Raw genomic sequence first — 22,208 nt, 5'->3', positions numbered from 1 at the left:
CAAGAGCTTCTTCTAAGAAAGCTCTATCTTCTTGATTAGATGAAATATCAAAACTTCCTGAAACATTCTTGTCAGTTATTTCATCTAAATTTCCTACTTTTGCCCAATCCAATCTAGTTGAATCCATGAAAGCCAATCTCTCCATCTCAAGGAAATCATCCATCAAATCTACCTTGGACACATCACTGAGCTTCTTAGCTTTGCCAATGACCTTTTCTATTTTGATATGATCCATGTATGGGGGATGAGCTTAGAATGACATGCACACAACATTGTAACCATAAAAAATCCTACCCCACTACAAGATAATAAGTCATGGTAGAAAAAAAAGAATAACAATTCAGACCAAAATGATTGCATTAGTATATAACAATTAATGCCTTATTCCAAGGGTTTCAATTTACAGTGCAAGTGATACAGGGAGAGTCTTTCATAAATGTGCCCTTTCTATGATAGAATTAGTACCATTTTAAGGACAAATAGTTGTCAATTAAAACCTAACCATTGCATTTAAAAATGTATAGTCATATGATAAAATACCTTAGCCAACAATTAAAATAATAAAACTAGTCAGCACAACATGTATTAACATAACAAAGGTCACTCTTGAAATTGAGGGAATATTTTTGACAACCTTAATGACCAATGAAATACACACATTAGAGGGATATACTCCCCAAATAATGAGCCCAAAGCTTAACTTGAAAACAAAGATTATTGACACTCATCCAAAAGTACTACCAACCTCCATTAAAGTATACATGTAAGGGTTCATGAGGAGCAAATCAAGTCCCTTACAAGAACTAGGCACCTCAATCTATCCTGCCAAGAGAGATCAGACCTTTAGCCAGGGAGGTTTATTGTCATTTAGTAACTTGAAAGCATGTTCTATTTTCCAATATGAAATATAGTTTCTTTTGAGCATGCATTTGTTTTCAACTTGACATAGTTGCAACATATTAGTAGAATATAAGCTGACCATACATTTTATGTGGTATTATACAAATCAAAGTACTCAAGAAATTGTGGATTTTACATGTTCAATGGTCTCCATTATGTAGATAATAATGATTTTACCAAACTTTTTGCACACCATTCCACATAGTATTATCAATCCTAAGTAGCATTAATGAGTATTTTGTAACATACTGAATCTAAACATTGGCCCTTTCAAGAACCTCAAACCACATTTTTTATTAGTATGGAGTGCATACAAGTTACAGACATTTTGTTTAGTTGAACAGTTTTTTCATATTTCAAGAAACATATGTTGGATGGAATAGATTACCTTTTATTTAATGCTATCATAGTTTCCAATGTTGATGTTATTTATTTTATTTTACATCTAGTTATTTATTTTAGAGTTCTGCAGCATTGGTGTTTGGTACGAAAAGCATTTAGTTGGAGTTTCATGCAAGGTAATTCTTTGATTCTCTTTTCTTTGGTATCAAATCAGTTCTGAATGGCTTTGGTTGACTCATTTAGGTGTTTAAGTTTGATATCTTCCACAATATTTTCTTCTTGAATAGCTCTAAGTTGATTCCTTATAAGAAGCTTGAATAGGCCCGAATGCTTCCACAACGCTATCAAATCAGTTAAGCCTTGCATTTCCTTAACTATTATTCCTCTTTGGGAGACAAGCTTATTGTGCCTTATCAGGTTGTTGCTCTGAGTTGATTCGGGCAGGCATTTTCTTCATAATCAATATTCACATCCAATCTCCATTCGAATTATCTTGATAGTAAGGACCATTTTCAAATTTGTATCAATAGCACATATATGAATAGTTGGAACACCTAGTTTATTATTGAATTTTAAGGCAGTAATGTAATCCCCATCGCTCCATTTCTCATGATAGGCAACTTCTATGAGTATTCACTTAATTAGAGAGGCAAGGGAGGACGTGAAAGGGGCTATCTACTAAAGCAAGAACAACATTGGTTGAGTTCTCTTGGAATTTGAAGAAGGACACAAGTGTTTCTTGAATACATTTCTTGGTTGGTTCAACTAAATTCCTTATTTGAATACATAGAAAGAGCAAAATTTTATTTGTTGCAATCAATCAATTGAAAATTGGAGGATCTTGTGTGCAACTTAATATAGGGAATAACCATCATTGATCCTATATTTCTTCAAGATTAGCTAACCCCCCCCTAATGGAACCACTAGTTAACACTGCACACCAAAAGACACTGAAGCATTTCCAACTTGGAGGATCTTGTGTGCAACTTAATACAGGGAATCACCATCATTGATCCTATATTTCTTCTAGATTAGCTAAACCCCTCCAATGGAGCCAATAGTTAACACTACACACCAAAATACACTGAAGCATTTCCAACTTGGCCAAAAATAAATTTGTTACTATCCCATTACACTTATTACATCAACTGTTCTACAATTAAATTAGATTTTCTCTTGAAGTTGTGGAAGCAGTTGTTGATGAAATCAATGTAGAGCGTGTGGGAATTCAACTTTCTCCTTTCTCAGCTTATGACTCAAATCACGATCTTGATGCTTACAAAACCAGTGATCTTTCTCTCATATCATGCAGATCTTTCTGGCTTGTGAGGAATTTGGTTATTGCCCACACAATTTAGGAGTAGATGGAAAATATTCAATGCCTGAGAGCATGCATGTTCTTCCCAATTCAATTGATCATGGAAACCCCCATTTCAGGTATGTGCATTTTCATTCACCACCTTTCAATACTAGCTATGTTGCGCACAAAGAACATTGCAATGAAATAGTTGGATTATTATCAGTCTATGTTTTCAGCATTGTGCAAAGAATATTGCAATGAAACACTAAATTAAAATAGAAATGATCAATCAAAGGCCTCTCTAATTATTCTCAACTATATTCCCTCTTCTTTTCAGTACACATAAATTGCAACTACAGGAGCTCACAATTTAAGAAAATATGAAATTCAATTTTAGCCCAAATTAAAAATCCTATTTCTAAATACAATAATAGAACCAAAGATCTTTTAAAAACATTTCCAGCAATTATCTTAGTAGCATTTCAGTTTTGATAAATTCCAACCAATAATCTCATTAGCCCAAAACCTTATCAAAAGTCTCATCACTTTTCATAGGTCACTTTTCCTCTGTACTTGGTATATCTCTTTTATTCACTTTTTTTTGATGTCGATCAATTTGGACTTTTTTTTATTTCTATTCAAATCTTGTAGGTAAAGGGCTATTTTTGAGTTTAGATTTATCTATCATTAATATATTTTAGAATTTGTTTCTGTAAAATTTTGTCATAAATGTTCTGCATAAAATAGTGATTTATAATCAGTATATGGAAACAAGAAAAAGAAGTCTGAATTTAAAATTAAAAAAGTCTTGGCTAGGAATCAATATATGAAATGTTGCACATAATATAGGTGTTAAAGACAGACTTGGAAATATATATAGTTTAATTTCAATCTGATAATGGTCTGTAGCCAATAAATCTTTAAATGCATTGGTTGTCTGAATGCATTTCAATCACTTTGCATCAATTACTTTAACGAATGGTTGGAATGTTCAATTTTTTCTTTATTCTATTTTATTTTTATTTTCTTGTAGTTATATTTGTAATTTTTGTATTTATTTTTTTAATTTTATAACATGTTCAAAAATAACTTTGTACTTTTAAGTCCATTTTACCCTTTGTTGATGTAGAATAAAAATATTGTAGAGTCGTGGCACTTCAACAAATGTGTGGCCATGCACAAAATCTTCAGTTGCTGCTGCCAAGAACATAATTTGATGTTGTAGGTTCTCATTGATTCAAAACTGTGATATGGATGATTGTGGGTTTTGCGCCAACTCCCATGGCTTCAAAGCTTAAAATGGTAGATGTTTCTATTGTCCACACAATCATTACATCCTGACCTGCTCTATTCATTGGCATTTTCTTTTCCAATCTTCTTCATCACATTAAATCTTTAGTTATATTTATTTTCAAGTGAGATTCTATACTCATTTATTATTCTCTTTCAATTCCTAACCTTGTCCCATTTTTATTCACTTTCAATTCTAAATAGGTTCAATAAGCCTCCTAAAGTGGTTATGGGCTGTTAAAACTTCTAAATAGACCATCCTTTGTTTTGGCATTGTTTTATCTCTTTTCTTATGTCTATTCATTTAGTTTCAGTGAAAATGGTTTGAGCCAATAGTGATAATGATTTGAGCCAAGAGCAGATTCTCTGTGTTTTTCTTTTGTAAAAATAAAGATAGTGCAATAGAATCTAAAGTCATTATGCCCTAAATATTACAGAGCGTTGAAGCATTTGCACGAGCACTGCGATCCATCTATCATTCACTGTGATTTGAAATCATCAAATGTTATCCTTGATGCAAACTACAATGCCAAAGTAAGTAAATTTGATTGTAAGGGAATGCTCATCAGGGCAGAGTCCAAAATAAAAAACCTTGTACTTGATTGTTGAATATGTCAAAGAAGAAACAAATGGCAGTTAATTTATAGACTGGAACTGACCTGAATTGATTGATGTATTTTTTAAATGTTGAGATGCATATACTAATGACTTTTTTGTTGCTATAGGCCAAGCCACAGCTGACAGACAGGTCAAAGCTTCCAACTATTGTGGATCCTGTGATTAAAGAGTTGTTGAACTTGAAATATCTTCAGCAAGTAAGTTGCATGCAAAATATTTCTTTTAAAGGGGATTGACATTATTTTTAAAAATACATTCAGTTTATACAATTTTACTCATGTTTTGGTGGATAAAAACTTAACGTTCTTCCACATTTCTTGCCCATTTTATTTCATATCTGAAATAAGACATAATCTTGCCATTTTCCAATAGCTAAATATCTTTAACTGTGATTGGAATTTGGCATAAAATGTATTTTTAAGGTTATATTGTCAGCTAGTTCTGGTTGATCACCATTTGAAAATTAGAGGTGCTAATCCTTTCGTTGAAGAGAAAATTTATAGTGCACTACATATCATCGCACTTACCCAAAAAAGTTGAGCCAAACATTTGATTATCTAGATTGAAAGTCATTGTCCACTTCATAATCTTAGCAAGAAGAACACCATAAGTGCTTGTGAACCAAGTATTTATGATGAAGCAAGAAGGAAAGAAAAATGAAACAATGTGTTGAGTTGAGAGATAGACATTGTAAAGAAAGCCATTGATTATAAAAAGTATTAAGATCAAGTTTTAAAATAATGTTTTAATTGACAAGCACAAAGCAAGATTAGTAGCTAAAGAGCAACAAATTTTCTTTGTACATCCACGCACTATCTCCATGATTCCATGTTTGGTCCTTAGCCTCTTTGCAATAACCACATGATCGATGATTGCCAAAGAGTGCCAACATACTATGTGGAAAGGCCCTTTCTAGATCATATTTCAATGCAACAATTTATCAAATGATGGCGCTTTGAGGGGACAATGATCATCTTCAACCGTGTGACTTTGGCTCATTGCTTCAAATTTCTTAGAGGATATAGAAACTTACTGACTGCAAATAGCAGGTATGTTCTTAGAAAAAAAACCATACTCATTATAAATAGCAGGTATGGACTTAATGCAAATTTCATGAGTTGTGGTTCATAAAAACCCATACTCATCAGCTTGAATTGTTTGTTTAATACCCAATGCATTGAGGTGATGCTTACAATTTGAATTCATAACAACCATTTCTTATCAACTTAAATTGTTTGTTTAGTAACCATTGCATTGACGTGACACTTACAAGGTTGAAGTATTGCAACTTCCTAGAAGGTCTACCTACTCAGTTCCATGATGATCCAACTTTCCTTGATCCTTGGGAGAATGATGCAGGAGCATCAAGGTCAAGGTTGAAGGCATGAGAAGACATTAAGGTCTCAAGATAACCAACATGACCATGTTAGAACAGTTGATGTAATAAGACCCTGTGAAGGTCCTTTTTGATATGTTTGTAATCATTTTAGTTACATTTGAAAACATTAATCAACAAAAACCATATGTGCAGATATAAACATTAATCACAACATGTCCAATTTATTTGTAGGTATATTTTCCTATGAAGAAAGACAACGCCTGAGACAATGGCTATTGTAGAACAAATTTGCATCATTACTGCATCCGAGTAATTTCAAACAATCCCTATTCTTTCCTGAATTCTCTGGCTTGAAACTGACTGTGGGTAGCATTTATTAGAGATTATCCTTGCGATGTATCATCATCATGATTGCTAGACTCTTATAAAGCTTTTGAATTCACCTCTATAATATCTTGTACATTGTGATTCCCTTTGATTCATAAATTTTGAATAATGACTTCCCAATTTGATAATGATTCTTCGCCGTCTTTTTTTTTTCAGTCCCTTTTCCCTATAAGTGCTTCAAGTTTATAATAACAATGTTCTACATCTTGAAAACTTCTTATGATCATATCTAGAGAAATAGCTAATAGCTATGTGTTTGCACATCTTGTAGTTGCTTCATAGTAGAGCATATGATGCATTGTGCCAAGTAAGTTCATCTGCATTCTGCACTTTTGTTGTTTCTCCCTTGTAGCTATTCATAGCAAACCAAGTCTTCACAGCACCATGATTTACATCATTGGTGTGTATGGAAGACAAGCTACTGATGATATTCAACATTGTCAATTATTGAAGTCACCACCATAGAATCATCACTACATCAAGATTAGATTCTAATTTCTCCTCTTTATATTTAATTTAAAATATAGATTAAAATAAATTGCTCTTTTTATATTTAATTCTCTTTATATTTAGGTAACCACGTGAAACTAGAGGGAGAGGAAAAATGCCATTGTGAACATTAAAATGAACTTTTTCCATTACGTTGGTTGAAAAAAAATACCTTTATAATTGCAATTACTTTTTCCTCACTCCAAAACTTGATAGAACAAAACACCAATGATTCTCATAATTTATAATTATCATCCTCTTAGTTGAGCAAGAATTATAAGATATCCATCATTACCTCGGTGGTTGTCTTTGTCACAGATAGTACACCCAAGCTTTGGATTCCTTCAATTTTTTGGATTTTCTTACAAGAGAAAGTACCCATCAATGTACTATAGAGCATGAAGCTTAGGGCATATTAAAATAGTTTTCCACAACACACTGACCATAGTCTTATCAGATACTTCATTACTAATTATTATAGGGGCCATATCATCCTCAAAACTCATTCAGGTCCTCTTCACATTGTCCCCATGAATTGTAACAAACCCCTCACTCACAAGGTTTTCAATTGCATTATGAATCTGAAATTGAACAACATAACTCATAATGTATTCATTTCCCCCAAGAAAATGAAGCTAGAAATAGCTTGAAATTTACCCACAACAAATAATTACTTACATCATTCAGGCTGACTTCCTTGGATCCCTATTTGTGCATTTCCTCCATCAACTGTGATTGCATTCATTCATATCTGGTTAGGTGCCATACCAACAATTTTCTCAACACTATTTAGGGCAATATAAAGAAAGTTACCTCGGTAATACGAGTTGATGGTCCCCCTGCCTGCATCCTTTCCATGATAAAAATCCTCAGTGATGAAATAAGATCAACTCGTCTCATTCTTTCACTGGTTGAGACTCCCATGTTTATGAGATCCATGTCAATGGTCCCTGTAACCATGACACTCAAATGCATTCAGTGGCTTCCAATTAACATAGTTCTTTTAGAGATGACTAATTTTGTGATGATAATGCATTCAATATACAACTAAATGAACTGACAATCCTCATTGCCAAAGATGCACAATGGTTACCAGTTGAATGATCAGTGGTAGATTATTGAAGTCCAACTTCAAGAAGCCAGAATGATTCTTCCACATCACACCTTTCAACCTGAAAAATTGGAATGTAAGATATCTTTTTATTGCCTCAATCTGGCTTTAAAACATTCAGGAATGTAACCCACTTTTGTCTACATAGGATTTTCTTACCCACTTAGAGAATCTGATGCGAGCGAGGGCTTCACTTATTCTTATTAAGCTTTCAATTTGCCATGGAGTCATTTTGATAACCTATACAATTCATTCAGGAGAACAAGTTAACATAACATGAGAATTGCCTTGCATCTAGATGCATTCTTCAGTAGAAGTATGAGATATACTATTACTTTTTTCATGTGTGTAACTTGTAAGCATACTATACAGAAATTGAATTTGAGAATATATTGAGCTAACCTTCTTGCTACTATTAGGGAAGTTTCCCTTCCTACACATTTCAACATAACCACGAATTAGATCTTTTGTTGCCTCATCAGATATCTTAGGATGTATATGTTGTCTTGCATAAGTGATATACAAAGTGAGAGTTGGGAGGTCAAATGCATCTAGTGTTTGGTCCTAGAATCATAATGTAGTTCACATCAAAAATATGAGGTCATTGGACCCCCCATTAATTACTACATAGTATTGACCAAATCAAAACTTACCTCTGGCTCATCATAATGTAATGCAACAAGATGCCTTGCAAGGCACCTATCTATTTTTTCATCAACTTTATAAAGCACTAGCTAGATCAAATCAAACCTCTAGGCATTTTTTGTGATTCTTTTATACTTGAGTGACAACAAATAAATTCTCTAGCTTGAATTCTAAAACCAAACATACTCTACCTGGAAAGCAATGTTGGAGGAAGTTGGATATTGTCAATCACTGACAATCTAGGGTTGTAGCATGAACCACTAGGATTGGCACAAGCTAAAATAGATGTTCTTGCATTCAGAGATGCTATGATCCCAGCCTTTGCAATTGACACTGTTTGTTGTTCCATAACCTACTTCAAAGGAATGACCAGCCATTGATATACAATTCAACCAACAGCATAGATTACAAAGTCAAGAAACCAGTAAAAGCACATAATTTGAAGAGCTCGGAGAAAAATCACACCACCTATAACATGCTATGAGCATTGTCTGACATCTTGTCAAACTCGTCTATGCAGCAAACACCCCTATCACTCATTACCAGTGCTCCACTTTCTAGAACCTATTGAGTTCAAAGAAATAAGTAGTTTATATAGAATAAAGTGGTAGGTAGCAGTGGGGGAGCAGGCAGCCCAAAGAGCTCAATGATCAACAAATTGAGTTAATAACTTACTGTTTCACTAGGTTCAAGATCCTTTGATACATAAGAAGTCAAACCAACCACAGAGCTTCCACAACCACTTGTAAAAATGCCTTGAGAATCCAACTTATGCACATACTAAAGTAGTTGAGACTTACTTGTACCTAGATCCCCAACAAGCAGGATGTTGATATCACTACAAAAAGTACCGCTTGAAGCTAGTTTTACTGCAGTTCCCCCAAAAAGTTGTTTAAGAAGCATAATGGTTAACATATGGTTCAAAAAACATGCAACAAATTACCAATTAATTGAACATGAATGCAAAGAAAGATACCTGGCACAAGAACCCTTTCTTTACATCTTCTAGCTCCCAAATACTTAGAGCTAAGGACCTAGTTAGCCTCTCATAGATATCGGGCATGCAAGATAGTTCTTTCAACTTCTCAATTTGGAAATTGGTAGTCAAAATTCAATTTCAGAGCTTGCAAAATTCATGTTATATACAAAAGGTAAAAAGTATGAGTTTATACCTTAGCTTCATAATCAGCTGGTGACATATCACCCTCTTGAAAAGAGGCAAAACTATCACTATTGGTATCACATTCCATTGGATCTTCAGCTCACAATCTTGTCTTGTCTGCCTTTTTCAGATGAAGGGAATCAATGTAGGTCTGCACTAGCAAATGATTTACAAATTAGAATTAGAAATCATAGAATACAACATTAAGGTCCTCATTTCCAACTTAAATGGACTAAGATAGGCTTGAGAGCTTTGCTTTAAATAGAGATTTCACAATCCTTTGGTTTGGTCCCACTCTAACTATCATAGCTCTGAAAATCCCAATAACCTACAAAACAAAACCAATGTCAATCTTCAAATGCTAACGCTTGGAAATAAAAATGAGTGTAGAATTTGTATATCATGTAATGTTAGATACACCTCGATTGGATCACCGGGTTTGGCCGCATCAACAAGTTTGTTGTGCATCAGCAAGCTAACAGTGTGCAAGATTTTCCCCTCTAGAATGGCATTAGACATTTCTTGTAGCCTTACAATCTACTTATCAGAAAACCTAACCAAAAATTAAAAGGATATAGTTGTCTTCAGAGTCTTGAAAATGCAGCTTCAAATCATGCATAAACTAAAATCAACAAGTTCCTACCTGCATCTGTTATGCATCAATGTCAAAGAATTCATAGTAGCACATTCTGGCCTTGCACAATGTGTAGGTTCATCAATCTAACCTCAGCATTTGAAGCATAAAATAGGATGTGAATAAAAATCCAGCAAAAACACTTTTAGACACCAAGTACCATTGTACGTAGTGAAGAAAAGATATGAGATTTTTTTTTAAAACATGAAATACGTTTGACAAAATTTGGTAGAAGATTCTCATGGAATATGAGAATAAAATTTTGTGTGAAAGTTCTCATACAAGGATTTTTTCACACTAAAAAATGTGCTCTCTCATATATAGCTTTCATCAAGAAAACATCTCAATGTGAGAAGAACCTCATGTATGGTGTCCTATTAGTTCCAATTAAGGTTACAGAGAGCAGATCAATAGTGGTCGTGTCACAATAAGGAGTAAGATCTTATTTGAAAAATCCTAGAATCTAAAAGCTTCTGAGATCACTTTCATAAGCATGAATCTATTTAAAGTCGTAGATTCTCCACCACAGTTTATGCAAAATAGAATTGAGAAACAAACATAACATACAATAAAGACACAATTAACTATTATATTAAGAGTTCAATTGCAATCCAATGAATTACCTCTATCAATAGGTACTGGTGCTGGAGCATATCCACAAACAAGGCACCTAAAGAGTGCTTCTTTGATTTCTAGTATAATTGAGTTGCACCAAATTATCATTCCTTTAACTGAAACCATCTTCTCAATATCTAGATTTCAAAGACAACAAAACCCCCTTATTAGATTTTTCAAATAGCATTAAACAATGAAGACGTAACTTTAAAAAGAATTTCCTACCTGATGGATTCAGATCTTACATGTTAACTGTATCTCTAAGATTGAATATTCTTGCCTGAATGCAATGGCAGTTATATGTAAGTCTGAGGCATATTTATGTGCATAAATAAACAAAATCTGAAACAACAAAGTCATTAAATGAAAACACAGTAACTGACAAAATATATTTTTCCAAAAATACAATTCAGTCACTTAAATGTGCTTCTCCCACAAAGGCTTGAGGTGAACAGCTACATCCATCAATACAATGTCACAAATGGCGAGAACTTCAAGAGGATATCTGACCATCTTGCCATAAAGGTCTTCATCATATTCAAAGATGTTCATTGAATCAATATTTAGCAAATCACCTTCGACTTCCATTGTCTAAAAGAGAATCAACTAAATGAAGTGAATACAAAAGAAAATGTGCTCAACCAATAATTTGAAATGAGACTAGATGGTAACCATAAGAAGCCAGTAGGGACAAATTTGAACCTGTTCCAAGAGCCTCATGTATTTCCCCTCAAGGGCTGAAGGATCATCACTAAAATTCCTCAGAAAGCACTTAACTACTTGATTGACATCTTGAACACTTATGTTTGTGCCCCAAACAAGAATAGGGGGGGTTTCCATCAAGGTCACCCTCAGAAGACTAGGGCATCTAATTATAATAACCAAAAGAGGTAATTAATGTGTGTTTCAACAAAACATATTATACAAATTGAAAAGAAATGATTGACTCAATTAATAGGCAATTCTCTGTCCAAAAGGTTTCTTGGTACAAGGCAATATCTTCAAAATAGGTTTCTTTAATGTAGAAGGCACCAAAAGTTGGTACATAGGCATCTGCTATGCTGATTCCCTAAGGAGGCAGTTGCTTGGACAGTCAATGTGGACCACCCATTGAGGTTTGTAGAATAGAAGGGTTGTCTGGTATGACCCATTTGATAGGACCCTGGGAATCTCCATGGTTGAACTGACCCAGAATCTAGGTGTGCAGGCTAACATACCATTAATATAGTTTTTAATGCTTCTCACTAGCAATAAAGCATGTTTTATTAGCCCATTATTTAGCTGGTTCACCTTTATTACTTCAAACAATCTAATCCAATGTTTATAACAGTAGAGTTCTGTTTATTAGAATATGATACATTTTCTATTTTGGTATATCCAGGTTACATACTCCATATTCTTAATATATGGTTCAATTTCTTTTTGTACTAGTCTAATTTTAATTGCTTTAAAAAAATTCAAATGACTATTGTTTGGAATTATCAAGTATAGATTAACCCAGACTCTACCAAAGGCCATAAAGCATGAGGAATGACAACTTTACACATCTGGAACTCATGACATGAATGAAAACTTTACACATCTGGAATTCATGATGTGAATGACAATCTTCATCCATATAATGCTATTTTAAAATTTAGTACTTTGTCTTGTTATGTTTTGTGATATATAATTAATATTTGTCAAAATTGCAGGAAGAAGCTTGCATAGAGACTATTGTTTGATAAAAGTGCAAATGATGATCATGAAAGAAGCATATTGACAAAGTTGAAGCAACAGTGTGGTGGTCAGTTTACTTCTAAAATGGAGGGAATGGTATGCTACATCATACATAAATAAAAAACTCACTTTGATTCTTATCAATGAAGTTAATCTAATTGTAAATTGTGTAAAAATTTGTGTGCTTGTATGTAGGTCACAGATTTAACATTAGCAATTGAGAACCAAGGGAATTTTGATGATTATCTCAATGAAAATTATCAAGCACATCTTGGCAGAGACTTGACTGTGACAGTTTTGACAGCTGGGTTTTGGCCGAGTTACAAATCATTTGATCTTAACCTGCCAGCTGAAATGGTATGCCCATTTTGTATACAGTATATCTTTTAAATTTGCCAATTTTTGAATCAGTTTAACATTTTGACCTTTGCTACTTAATGCAGGTAAGATGCGTAGAGGTGCTCAAGCATTTCTATTAGACAAAGACAAAGCATAGAAAGCTTACATGGATATAATCTCTAGGTACTTGTAATATTAATGGGAAGTTTTACCCTAAGCCTATGGAACTTGTTGTTACTACTTACCAGGTAATTTCCTTTTTGGTTGATTACTAGCTAACAGTTAGATTCCTTGATTCATATAAAATGGCATTATAGACCTCATTTTCTATTGATCATTATTGGGAATTTCTTCTTCCAGTTTCTGGTTAAGAATTAGTTGGGTAGGATAAGTTAAAGCAATGGTTAATGTCATTAATTGTTAATGACCATACATTGATAATTTGATTCATTTTCTACTAATGCTATCTATTTAAAGGAAAACTAAAATTGATGTGTTATAGAAACCATAAATATGCAAAGTGAATACATCACATTTATCAGTGTCATTTTCCTTGATATATCTAGAATTTGCTTCTTTTTCCTTGTGTAACTTACTCTATGGTTATGATACGCAGGCATCAACATTCTTTCTATTCAATGCATCCAAAAGGCTAAGTTACTTAGAAGTGAAGACTCAATTGAATTTGACCAATGAAGATATTGTTAAAATGCTACATTCTCTTTCATGTGTGAAACATAAAATTCTCAATATAGAGCCAAATACAAAAATTGTGGCACAAACAGATGTCTTTGAATTCAATTCAAAATTCACTAATAAGATGAGGAGAATCAAGGTATGAACTCTAATATAACAAATTGTATACTATTTTTCCTGTCTATTTTTAACAAAAATTAATGCATGTGGAGATCACATGGTAATTGGTTTCTACCTGATTGCAGATTCCACTCCCACCAGTGGATGAGAAAAAAAAGGTGATTGAGGATGTGGATAAAGATAGACGTTATGCAATTCTAATCAATAAATTACAAGTAAGCTGAAGATCAATGCTACTATGTTTTCTCATGAATCTTTTTCTAGGGTGTTCCTACTCTAACTCCTAGACTAATTTAACTTCATTTTAAAGTATAGGCATTTACTCCTTGACTGATTTAACTTCATTTTAAAGTACAAGCTCTAAATTTATATTGATTAGACATCATTTTAGATTAGTAAAGTTGTAATATGGATAATATGGTAACAAAAGGTGATCAATGCCAATGGTAGTCACCTGGTGTTAAAGAAATCAGGAATGTCTTAGAGGAGACTTGGAAAATTGTATTGGCTATGTCATTTGTGGTTCTTCTGATAAGGTGTTAAATTGTTGATAGAAGCAACAAAAGTACTTCGTCCCAGACAAATAGGTGTTGAAGCTCTGCTTCTTGTCCTCCAAATGATTAGAGCTTTTCATATGAATAATATAGTAATCAAAGTTGATTGAATGGTATTTACCTTGCATTTAAAAAATTGGCAATATTCGAATAGGAAAATCTAGAGCATTTTGAAGGAGGCTTGGTCACATCTTGGATATCATTTTGAAATTTACCATACAACATTGTTTAAGAGCATTACTATGTTTGTTCATTAGTCACCCACTGTTCCTTTCTCTGTTCCCTCTTTACAGGAAATGAATTTGTGAATAGAGGGACATTTTTTGCTAAGTGAATACTAACAATGACGATGCTCGAACACATAACCTTGTTCAGAATTTGCAAGTGTCTGGTTGTTGTATCAAGACTGAGGAAATTGTGACGAATTTGGGTTTGGAGCCTAAAGAGGAGGGCATTAATCAAGCTCCTCTCTGGCTCCATCTATAGCAAATGTGGAAACTTGACTAAGTGTCAAAAAACTCAACTTGTTCAAACTTGAAAAATGATTATGTTGGTAAGTACAGTGAGGACAGTGCCATGAAGCAACAATGGTTATGAAGGTGTGAAAAGGTCACACTAGTACTGAAGCAAAATTTCAATAAAAGAATAAAAAGTTAAAACTTAGCATCTACTGGATGTGTAATCCAAGGCTTTTATTCTATTGAGGAATGTTGTGTCACTGTTCACCCTATTGTAAGCAGGTGCACATGAGGATGAAATGAAAAATAAGTTCCACCCTTGAAAAATGATTATGCTAGTAAGAACAATGAGGACAGTGCCATGGACATTTATATGCAGTCTGAAAATGGTTTTATTGAAGGTTGGTTTTGCAAGAATTTAACTTGAGAAACACAAACAAGGTTTAGAGCTTAATGTGCTTGTTTTATTAGCTCCAATGAAAATGGTTCTAATGATATTTCTGGTATTCATGTTCCCTCTTCATGAGAATGAGCTCACTTTGATGCTTGTTTATGATAACACATTACAAATGATTAAAGGAAATGACTATGCAATGAATCAAAACATGTACAGCTAAATGATATGGAAAAATATGAGTTTATTGTTTATTGCTAAGACTGAAAAGAGAGATTGCAGACCTATTATCAGTCACAAATCAAACTGTAACAATTCAATCCATAGGTTTTAATGCCATATAATCAACATGTATCACATCCAGATGTTAGCTAGCTATTGTAGGCTTCTGTAGACCACTTTGGGACTAGTAAATGACCACTTTAAGGTATGATATGAAGTATGATCTGCAACAGAAAGACTAATATTATCCTACACGAGTTTGATATGCAATTTCCAGCCATCATATTCAGTGCCATGAATCTAATATGCACTTTCAGACACTATATCCCTTCAGATATGGTAAGTTTGAATGACACCAAATTTTTCTTTGCTTCAAGCGACTTGGAGGGGTGACTTGGTGAGCTGACATGGCGAGTGGACTTGGTGAGCAAACTTAAAGAGTCAACTTGGTGAGGCTACTTGGTGAGCATACTTGAACAGTTGACTCGGTGAGTCGACTTTGGGAATAGACCTAGCAAGCCGACATTGTCAGCGGCCTTAAAGAGACAACTTGGTGGGGCAGATTGGTGAGCCTATGTAGAGAGCCCCCCTTGGTGAGACGAGATGGTGAGCCAACTTGGTGAGATGACTTGGAGAGCTAACTTGGTGAGTAGACTTAAGGAGTCAACTCGTTGAGGCGACTTAGTGAGGTGACTTGATGAGCGAACTCAGAGTCAACTTGGCGAGCATATACTTGAACAATCGACTTGTTGACATGACTTAGTGGGGTGACTTGGCAAGCCCACCTAGCGAGCGTACTTGAATAGTCAACTTGGTGAGTCGAACAAGTGAGCTGACATGGTGAGTGGGCTTAGAGAAGCAACTCGGTAGGGCAACTTGGAAAGCACACATAACAAGATAACTTGTTGAGGCAAGGTGGTAAAACCACTGGGTGAGCCGACTTGGTGAGCTGACTTAAAGAGTCAACTCGTTGAGGTGACTGGGTGGGTGTGACTTGGTGAGTTGACTTAGGGGGCAGACTTGGTGAGCGAACATAAAGAGTTGACTTGGTGAGCTGACTAGGGGAGTCATCTTGGCGAGCTAACATGGCTAGTCAACTTAAAGTGGCATGTTGGTGGGGCAAGTGGGGGTGACTTGGTGAGCTAACCTAGAGAGTTAGCTTAGGGGGTGAACTTGGTGAGAGAACTTAGAGAGTCGACTTGGTGAGCGTACTTCAATTTTTGACTTGGTGAGCTGACTTGGGGAGCCGGCCTGACAATCTAACATGGTGAGTGGGCTTAAAGTGGCAACTTGGTGGGGCAAGTTGGCGAGCCAACTTAGCAAGGCCACTTAGAGATGTGACATGGTGAGCTGACTTGGTGAGTGAGCTCAATGAGCAGACCTAAAGATTGACCTTGATGAGACACTTTGGTGGGGTGACTTGATGACTGAACTCAAAGAGTCAACTTGGTGAGCATACTTGAATAGTTGACTTAGTGGGGCAAGTTGGCGAGCCAACTTAGCAAGTCTAATCAATCAAGAGGAAATATTTGAGAGCTTAGAGTGACACAATTTTTAGATGATCATATGAAATGAAATGGGCGTGTGAGTAGAAAGAAACTAGAAAAACATTGTGTACAGATGAAGGCATGAAATGGATGGTTTTGGAGCACTCAGCACAGACATTCAACATTTAGTACATATCATCATTTGAAATCAAATAGGTGTAGGGGATTATATGCATAGTGAATAATAAAGGAGGGAATTGAACCCTCCCTGAGTCTCATAGTTGTTGAGGTCCACTTTAGCAATGGCCCTTCCTGTGAAATTGCTGTCTAAAACCTTTCTAATGAGATAATGTGTTATGAGCTCTTCATCAGGGATGGAACGTGAATCCAGGAGGTAGTTGTTGACACAACTACCTCCTGGATTCACGTTCCATCCCTGATGAAGAGCTCATAACACATTATCTCATTAGAAAGGTTTTAGACAGCAATTTCACAGGATTCACACAACTACCTCCTGGATTCACGTTCCATCCCTGATGAAGAGCTCATAACACATTATCTCATTAGAAAGGTTTTAGACAGCAATTTCACAGGAAGGGCCATTGCTGAAGTGGACCTCAATAATTGCGAGCCACAAATTTTTTTTGACTAAGCATTGGTCAAAATTTTAACCAATGCCATGTAGTTTTCTACCAAGCATTGGTCAAAATTTTGACCAATGCCATGTAGTTTTCTACCAAGCATTGGTCAAAATTTTGACCAATGCACTATAGTTTTCTACCAAGCATTGGTCAAAATTTTGACCAATGAACTGGTGATTTCTACCAAGCATTGGTTGAAAGTTCAACCAATGAGTGGCAGAAAATGTGCTAACAATTCCAACATTTTTCAACCACCGTATTGGTCAAAATTTTGAACAACCTACTAGTTGGTCAAAATTTTGACTAAAAAATGTTTGACCAATACTCTATAGTTTTCTACCAAGCATTGGTCAAAATTTTGACCAATGCCCTGCAGATTTCTACCAAGCATTGGTCGAAAGTTCGACCAATGAATGGCAAAAAATGTGCTAACAATTTCCACATTTTTTGACGAACGTATAGGTCAAAATTTTGACCAACCAGTAGGTTGGTCAAATTTTTGACTGAAAATTTTTCGACCAATGTGTTGGTTGAATTTGGTCGAAGTTTGGTCAAAAACTGGGTCAAAATTTTGACCAATAAAGGTCAAAAAATGAGCCCAAATGTACTAGTGTGCATATGCCCGGACCCACACTTAGACCCCACGCAGTAGTGCAAGGCAATGACTATCCAAGTAGTTCTTTTGACTGCCTAGATGCCCCGTGCTCTCTTGTCCTACCATGCCCATATTCTGAATCCCCTGCGTTGTCGATACTCAGATGCTGTACTCTATCCTTCAATCTCTTGGTTACCATACATTCCCATACATCCATATCTTTCTTGTTTCTGTGCCGCAAAATAATCAAATCTCCAACTTAACTCACCAATCCTATGTTGCAAAATAATCAAATCCTATCAGTCCATTCTAATCTCATCTTTTGGAGTTATGCTATAATTTATACTTGTTTATTTATTTTAAAATGAAATTTACTTATTTTATCTATATATTCATAAACTTTTAATAAAATAACAATAGTTCCTTATATTAATAATATAGTAATTTAAATAAGGTTTACTAAATCAAATATAAGAAAGGTGTTATGAAATTGATTTTGAAATCATTTTAATTAAAATAATTACAAATAATTTAAAACTATCTATTAAAAAAAAAAAAAAATTATTTTCATTAATAAGTTTTTTTTTTTAAGAAGATTTTTTTTAAAAAAGAGATATTAAAAAAAATGCAATATATATATATATATATATATATATATTTCAAAATATATTATTTTATTTTTAAAAAACAAGCTAATAAATAGAGATCAGATTATGTTTATCATGTTTTAATAATAAAGAACCAAAGAACATTTTTATCAAATATTAATTTTAAATATAAGTTTTATAGATATGATCACAAATAGAATATTCCCTTTTAACATTGTATTTTTCCTTTTTTGTTATCATTCTAAAAATTTGATTTCTTGAAAACTTAATTAACATAAATAAATACAATAAATTTACCTAAAATATTTATCAAAATAGATTTATGTTGATATGAGAACTTAAAATATTATTTTATTGATGTTTAAAAGTTGATTCAATTTACAAAATTATTATAATAAATTATTTAACTAAGAATTTAATATACAAGTTAGTATATTTTATTTTAGTTAAAAAAATTTTTTTTTTGCCCTAAGACATTAATTTTTCTTTCTCTACTTAAATGATTTCTATAAGGTAGTTGATTCTCTTTGAATTTTATTTATTTAGTTAAAAAAATATGTATTTATGATTATATTGTAATCATATTTAGATAGATTTTGATTGCTAGGATAAACATTTTAATTTCAATAGTTGAAAGATAATAGTTAAAGTAAAAATATATTTTGGTTAGAGTAAGATAAGGGAAATGTACACGCGATTTCAGTTTTGTAAGTCATTCATGATTAGAATGTTAAAATAGAAAATCTTTTGGGTGGTTAAAAGATGTATTTTTTATACAGCATGAGCTATTTTAGTCTTGAGTGATGTCATAAGTTTAATTTGTTTTGAGTTTTTTTATGGGAGGATTTTGTATTCACAAAGTTATTGTTAGCTTATTGAGATGGAAACATGAGTCTTAGTTTGTATCTCTTTCGTTAAGAGCTAAGGACTAATGAATATCCATTATGTCGCATTCTCTTGGGGCATTATCAACCTCATCTCTAGTGTATTTCTAAGTAATAGTTGAAAGTTGCATTAAATTTGAAAATTTCTAAATTTCTAAAAGTGCATGTGCGCTTTTTAAAAACTCTATAAATGGGCTGCAAACTTGTGACCCATTCCATTTTCCCTCATTTGTTTGTGCTAGTTTCTTCTTTCCCCTCAATAGCGCACACATGGTTTGTGGAAGTTGAAGAATTTGCTAACTTTCCTCCTCAAAATGGCTCCTCGTCACCGAAAATCAAGATCGGGATTGTCAAGTATGTTTTCTATTCTTCTTTTTGCATTGTTTTGTATGTTTTTTTAGTTTTGCTTCAAATTTGTTTATTTATTTAAAATGTAATTGATTTCGTATAGGAAATGTGAATAATCAACCACCAAATTACCAACCTGATCAACAAAATCAAAATGAAAACCTTTCACAAGAAGAGCAAGAAACCATGCAAGAGAAATGGTTGTTAGGTGTGATAAGCTGTAGAGTGTAGAAGGATTTGAAGAGGGAGAGTGACAAGGATTGAAAAGTCAGATAATTGAAGTTTGTGACAATGGATATTCATGAGTAATATGAAAACATACCATTTTTATCAATACTATTTTTTGATTAATGTTAGGTATATTTTATCATTTCTCATTTCAAGTAGTTGGCTAATAGTTGTACCTAACCTCACATCTAATATATGCTCTCAATTTTCCCTCATGTATATAGGTATATATTTTGTTGCTCACACAACCATACCAAAAATGGGGCACGTTCTCATTACCTCAAATGGAAGTTGTTTCTCTTACACTTGTCTCCCCTTTCGTGTTCCAAATCTTGAGCATCCACTTTCTTACACCCTTGTCCTCACTTTTCGTAGACAAGTCACCATCCCAAGTTACTCACACATATGTGAACAATTTTCGTTTTACATGCTATTATTCTCACCCATGTAACTCCTATATGGATGACATAAAGGTGCCACCTCATCCAAGCCCCTCAACTTGCTCCAAAAACCTATAAATAGAGCAATTTCCAAGAGGAAATCATCTCTCTAAGAATCACATTATTATTATCTTAGTTTTCTAGAGCAAGTTTAGTACTATCATAGAAATTCTTGTCTTCCGTTTGGTAATAATGAATCATATCTAGTTCTTAATTGCATATCATTCATAGCTTTAATATCGATTCTATATCAATATTCAATGTTGGAAGTTTGAGACTGGTTCTTCATACTAGCTCTTGAATGCTTCCTCCATCCATTGGTTTACATTTGTAGCTTGAACCCATTATCAAACAAAAGTAATTTAGAGATTTGTTTTCTTGTGTTTAGAGAGCACGTCCATATCTATAAAATAGAACAAATCAAACACACCTTTACAAATACACTTATTTTAGTTTAATATGATTTTATGAGAAAATCTTGTGTTTAGAGAGAGCACATCCATATCTATAAAATAGAGAAAATCAAACACACCTTTACAAATGCACTTATTTTAGTTTAATATGATGCTATGAAGAAAATCTTGTGTTTTCAATTTCTTGTTTATCCTTTGATATGTATTATGTGCTTGCTAACCTGTTAATGTTTGCACATTTAAGCCTGACTACACAAATTGAAACTCTCCCTCACCGACCTAGATGAAATACTTTTCATATGAACATCATAGAGGAAAGTAAACAAGACATTTTAAACATAGTTCCTTCAATATATTTAGAATAATTCTCCAATGACCTTATACAAATCAATTTCAATCCATGCCTTCTAGAGGGCACCAATGTATAAAATTCATTCACCAAAGAAAAGTGACCATAGTACTAACAAACATGTTATCAACATGTTTCACAACATATTTGAGAAGAGAAATCATATTTTATGTCTTCATACTCTTTCCTGCAATGGCTTAAACATCACACACGAAGACTTAATCCTTATACTAAAAGTGTTAAATAGTCAAAATTGACTTTTTTTTTCAATCTTAATTTCTTCCCAATTAAACAACAAATGAAATTTTCTAGGCCCAAGTCACCCAACAGATCAAAACAGCTACAAATGTAGTAGGAAACACCCATGCCCATTTCTTCTTTCACAATGATTCAACAGAGGAAATCAAGATCTTGCATCATATCCAAAGCGACCAAAGTTAGAGCTATCGATGCAAGAGCTGCATTGCATTTTTGGGTTCTCCTTTCTTAAAGGAAACCATGGCTGGTACTGGTGTGCCATTGCGGTGGGGAATTGAAATCTTATGAAAAAACTCATCACAGTTTATGATCTATTAGAAAGTCATAAACGCGTAATGAATGGTAATTATCTTCATAAAACATGATTTTCCACTGATCCCCACAAGAGGGCCTACTGCAGAATCTTTAGGAGAGTACAGCAGGACAGAAATCAAACCAAAATAATCGAGCTGCAACATTTGAGGACTTTGATTTTACAACTAAAGCCAAGAGAGTCTATTAAGCTTATAAAATCTTGAATTTGCACCAAAGAATTTGAAGCAAATTGCTATTACATTGCTTATTCCTTTTCCTTGTCAATTCTTATTACTTTATCAATTAATGTGATGCTTTACTCACCAATC

The 22,208-nt window shown here is 33.8% G+C and overlaps 1 pseudogene; it reads right to left on the bottom strand.

Moving 5' to 3' along the window:
• Nucleotides 1-7,171: 7,171 nt before the first annotated feature.
• LOC149551085 (DNA replication licensing factor MCM4-like) lies at nt 7,172-11,700 on the bottom strand (annotated as a pseudogene).
• Between the last annotated feature and the right edge of the window lie 10,508 nt (nt 11,701-22,208).

This window comes from Cupressus sempervirens, chromosome 6 (genome assembly GCF_028749045.1).
Source record: "Cupressus sempervirens isolate cs-2001-9-10 chromosome 6, ASM2874904v1, whole genome shotgun sequence".
In the NCBI taxonomy this organism is placed as follows: Eukaryota; Viridiplantae; Streptophyta; class Pinopsida; order Cupressales; family Cupressaceae; genus Cupressus; species Cupressus sempervirens.
The sequence above is the reverse complement of the archived record's forward strand: the minus strand, read 5'-3'. Positions and strand labels throughout refer to the sequence as shown.